We start from the raw sequence: 5,541 nt of genomic DNA, 5'->3' as shown, positions 1-5,541 counted from the left end.
GGAGCAGGCGTACGAGGTTTGTGACTTCCCATGGTGCGTCCCCGCGTGTAAGTTCGTAAAACGGAAGTACGAGCTGACCTCGGCCGGACATTTTGAAACGTGACTCCGGGTGTGCACAGCTGTGTTGACATGCTCAACACGGCCGAGCGTGGTGGGAGCGGTGCCTGTGAAACGCACACCGTAACCAGTAATTTTGTATGTGGTGGCAAAAATGTTTTTATCTATACCACACCACCTGCGGTATATGCCCTGGCCAGGGTTTGATTCCCATTCGAAGTATCTTACTAGGCTCCCGGGAGACAAAAGGCGAATTAACAGAATGATGTAGGGAACCAAATCAGCTTTCAGCACCGTTACGGCACCGTTCTGCATTATCAGCTGTGAAGTGCGGCACGGACTGGTTGAGCCATCATGTGGGAAGCGCGTTCACTGATGTTAACGACATCGGTGTCTCCGACCAAAGTAGGAATGTTTTGTGGTCGTGTGTATCATATTGATCACTATTGAGCCGCTGGCCACTGTATCGTGTCAATAATGGACAATACGCCGACGAACATCAAGCGACACTTGATCGTCATCTTTTATTTACCATGAGACATATCTTGCTTATGCGAAGACATGCCTCTGCGGACATGGCTCTCCATCGGTCGCCAGGTCTTATCATTTTGGGTGGAGATGATTTGGCGAGTTCGCCATTGGCCTTAATTATCCGTTTGTTTTTTTGAGTATTTACGCTGGAAATATTTGACCTTAAACATACCAGAACGTACTGGTGAAACGACGTCTTCAAGCGGGCATGCGTTGCTGGAGATCTTGTGGGCTTCGAGGGTTAGTGGAGGGGGAAGGGGGGGGGGCGCATCGCCCAGACCCGGAAGACCTAAGATGACGGTTGTTTGGGGTTAAAGGTTAAAAGTCAAAGTTCGGTGGTCCTGGGGCCGAATGGTAGAACTTTGTTCGGCTCGCCCAGCGCGAAGAAAGATGTCCGTATTGAACAAAAGAAAAACAAAAAAGGTCTTTGCCACATGTACGTTCAGGTTGTGCCATTGCGCTCCTTGGATTGCTCATTACACGCCATCTGGCCACCCCGGGCCCCTTTGGTCGTTTAGTGTGCTCTTCCTGGTCACTAGGGGAACTCTGGTTGCTTAAAGACCCTTCCCAGCCAGAAAGTTTGGTCCGATCCCAACCAGAACATCCCGACCGTTCCGAATTTTTCTATTGGGAATGCATGGGATGAGCTCCGAACATGAAATACTTTGGTTGGGATTTCCAACCTTTTTCCAACCGTTCTCCAATGTCTTCCAAAGCAATGTTCCTCGAGCGTTCCTCGAGCTGGCCATGACGATTACGTTTGTTTCAGCTGGTAATGAAAAGGGACAATCCGATTAAACTGCATTCTGACAAGAGGATTAAGACGCCTTGGGGAATTTCAACTTTCCCCAATCAGTGTGCAATTATATGCCCTCGATCGGGAAAACTTGGGAGGCTCCTAACGTTTTCAAAACCGCTCCCGACCTTTCCCCAAACCAAACTACCGAATAGGTTTTACCTATTACCTACCTATTTAGCCCCATAGCTCCTCTGGCACTGGGAAGTCCATTCTGGATACCATGACAACCTCGACACCACTCAGAGGTTCTTTGACCGCTCAGGAGTTACATAGACCGCCCTGTACCCCTTGCGTGCTCAAGCCCCGATGGCTGCTTACGGGCAGGCCTTGCCTCCCAGGGCCTTTCTGGCCACTAAGGGCTCCTCTGGCCATTGAACAGCCCCTGAACGGTGACGTTTTCCTGTGACTTCTCAGGGGCCTCATCAGCTGTCCAGGGCCCCGCAACAACCGATCGGCGGGTATCATTGCGCGGAAGCGCTATTGGCCAACCAAGCACTCATCTCGCTGTGGAGGGCCCACCGACTGCTTAGTGACCCGTTTGGTTGCCCGAGCAGCTTGGCTGCGTCCCCATGACGCTCTGGACACTTGGTGTAACTGGATGCGTAGCTAAGAGCGTCGCGAGACACAGGCGGCTATGCCTGAACATGGCGATGACCCATATGTAGTTAGGGCTAAAAGGTCACTTACTCGGAATGTCAGGCATCGTGAACATTGCACAAATATCACGAGCATTCCAGCTATTCAGGCCATCAGGCACGAGCACCCAACGTGTGGGACTGTGGTAAGTACTGCCCGAAACCCAGGCGGCTAAAGCGACTAAGGGCGGCCAAGGCGACTACGGCAACCAAGGCGACTAAGTTAAAGGGGTTTGATAATGTGCACACGTAACACAATAACACGATAACACATCAGAAGCGAAATCTGTCAGCGAGTGCCATCGCTCATCACTTCGACAAAAAAGTTATTCCTAAACTGGCATAATCTGAAAGAACGTTGCTCAAACCGATGCTCGAGTGTCCAGCATCGCACGAATATTTCAAACATGCAGCGAGTCTAATACCTTGTAAGCCTTTTTTGCTGGCGCTGAAATTTAATTATTGCCCTATGCCAGATGACTACGTCTCAGTCTACCACGCGTTGCCGTAGTCAGAAGTGCGCACCCCGTAAAGTGCGCCTCCAAAGTGTTTATTAATTCCGTCACAGACGCTACATTCTGAGCGTTTGTGAGCAGGGATTACCAGAGACAGATCATGTTGCCACACGAACACGCCTAAAGTATCTCGAGGATCGAACGTTTTCAACATGAACATTCCCAGTTAATAATACCAGAAAAATGAACTCAAGGTTATTCGAGATCCAGGTCATTCGTGCTGAAAGATACCTATAACTCAACAGCACATATCCGTGTGGCGAATGCCCAGTGACCACCAGTTCCAATTCGTAACGCTATTCCTTAGCAAAAATATGTAGCGTAATGTTACCCCGCTGGACCTATTGATAGCGTAACACCCCGCCCTAGAGTAGATCGGTCGTGTTACGCCACTCTCTGGCGTAAATTGCCTAAAATAAGGCTAACTTCCCTCTTCTGGCTTTTATCTAGCGCTCATAAGTTGCAGCTTCAGAAAGCGGCGCCACAGTTTTGATCCTGTTCGCCGTTATCTCGAGCACCATTTCTCTGTTGGCTCAGTGCTACGGATCAGTGGGCGGCCCACGAACAGATCTGGGTGGGCGGGGAGGGAGAGAGCGCTCGAGCCGGTGGGCGCGGAGAGTCTAGTGCCAAAACTCGCTTCAGTGTCGGTGGCCTGCCTGCCGGTGGCATGGCCAGCCCGGCCCGGTGCCGTGTGGGCAACACGGGCATTGTTCTTTAAACGTATTTGTAAGCCTTACTGTTGGGTGATGGTTGTTTGTGGTTACAGGTTGTTTGTGTTGACAGCAAGTTGGCGAGAAATGCCGTTAGCCTCTGGTTGCGGTCTGTGACCTCCGGCGGACGGAGGTCGGCTTACGGGTGATGATGGCGCTGACTTTGAGACAGGTCAGGACCGAGCAGTGCACGGTAGGGCCGAGTACGTTAGGGTAGGGCTAACTGGGGCAGGGTAGGGCCTGACAGAAAGAGAAGAGCCGAATAAGACCGCGTAGGGGCGAAATAGAACGTCGTGGGATAGAGCAGGACAGGGCGGGGACACGTGGCCCAAGACGCAGCGGACATAGCTGAGTAGAGTAGAGAGCCCGACGAGGAAATTGTCCTGCGTCAGGGCAAATTCGTGGGGGAAGCGCTGAACAGAGGAAAGCCAAATGCGGTCAGGCACAACAGAGGGAAAAGAAGGGACAGAGCTGGACAAAATACAGCAAGAAAGAACAGGACAGGAAGAGCAGGATAGAATTCAGCTGTGTCATAGATAACCGTAAAAGCTTTATAGAGTGCTCAAGTGTTACTCTACGGACAAAGCCGTCGTCTTAGCTCAGCTGCTGGAGCGCCGGAAATCTCACCACTAAACCACAGACGTAAGGCTCTGTAGCCATAACACAGGCTGCTAAACGATCATCTGCGTTTCGTTTGACCCAGTCCGGATAAATCCAGGCAGAACCCAAATTCAGTCGATCTCCATGGGCTCTGTTCTTTAACATATCTGTAAAGTTTGTTAACACACAGCCCAGTGGACTGCATCGGATTGGATAAATGCCACCGGATTGATCCAGTCTGTTTCATGCTCTGCTGGAAGTCGTTTCTGTGACAGGAATGATGACCAATCAGCAACTGGTCGCTAGAGTGAGACCAGCACGAGGCCCCTGTATCATAGCGCTACATGACACATTAAAATCTTGCAGCGCAAACTTCCGAGATGTTCCTACCAGGGTCTTTACAGCAAGCTCTATACTTAACAGTGAGTCGGATGGGAGTGCCTCCGTTGTAGTCGGGCTGGTGTCGAATGTACATCCACTTTCCAAACTAACGCCGCGGGCCGAGCCGGAGGAGAGTTGATATGAGCTATACCAGAACCCATCCGAGGGCCAGGAGGCTGGCATGCGGGCATCAGCGCCCACGTTACCAAGTCCGTTACCACGTCCGTTACCACGTCCGTTACCACGTCCGTTACCACGTCCGTTACCACGTCCGTTGCCACATTACCGCGTCTTCGGCCGCCTGCGGACCGGGTTCGCGAGCGGGCCGGGGATCGAGGTCTGACCAACGACGGGTGTTCCCCCCCGCGCCAGCCGCGATGGTTCGGCCGACACGCTGCGGTCTCAGTCTATTGATTCGGTCGCTTCGGATGTCGCCGGTACCTCTCATTAAAGGTAACGAGCGAGTGCTTCGTACCACGCGTGACCGAGATCTGTCGCGATATGGAAATAACGACGCGGTCAGAGTGGGTTGGTGCAATTTCTATTTTATTCTCTCTCTCTCCCTCTCTCTCTCTCTCTCTCTCTCTCTCTCTCTCTCTCTCTCTCTCTCTCTCTCTCTCTCTCTCTCCCTCTCTCTCACTCTCACTCTCTCTCTCTTTCTCTTTCCCTCTCTCTCCTCTGTTTACAACACACATGACACTCGTCCGTCATCATTTGTAGCTGTCATTCTCCATCCGATGCGCCTCCACTATCGGGATGCTCTCACCGTCTCGTCTGATCATCCCCACATTCCTCCTGTCCTTGTACAGTGACCATCCACATCAAATACAAAGGCCCTGTCTGCCCTAACAAACTTTCTCCCGGTGCTATCATTAGTGCCTTGTCGCTAGCTCATGACCATACTTAGGCGCGCAGGTCATCATGTGAGCAGCTGTGCACAGGTGGTGGTCGCCTTGGTACGTGCACTGAATTATGTGGCGCCGATTTTGGGCTGATTATTTTAATGAGAAACTTTTGGGTGAACCAAAATCCCTGAAATTGCTCAAAACTGTCCAGATCTGACCTCAAAGCGCTAAATCCCTGCATTCTTTGTGTTGGAAGCTGAGTGACCATCCAGAAATTGGTGTGGGGATAGGGGACGAGCAGAGCATTCGGAAGACGCCTGCAGTCCTTCCATTGGATGGAAAATTACACCCCTCAATGGAGGCCGTCGCCATGGCGTCAGCACGCCCCATTGGCTACCCCGGCCGCGTTAATGTCGGACGATATCCTGTCGGGCACGGCTCCAAGTGCCATAACAGCCCTTCCTGTTC

The sequence above is a fragment of the Pollicipes pollicipes genome, unplaced genomic scaffold (assembly GCF_011947565.3).
Source record: "Pollicipes pollicipes isolate AB1234 unplaced genomic scaffold, Ppol_2.1 Scaffold_7262;HRSCAF=8765_pilon_pilon_pilon, whole genome shotgun sequence".
Lineage (NCBI taxonomy): Eukaryota > Metazoa > Arthropoda > Thecostraca > Pollicipedomorpha > Pollicipedidae > Pollicipes > Pollicipes pollicipes.
The sequence above is the reverse complement of the archived record's forward strand: the minus strand, read 5'-3'. Positions refer to the sequence as shown.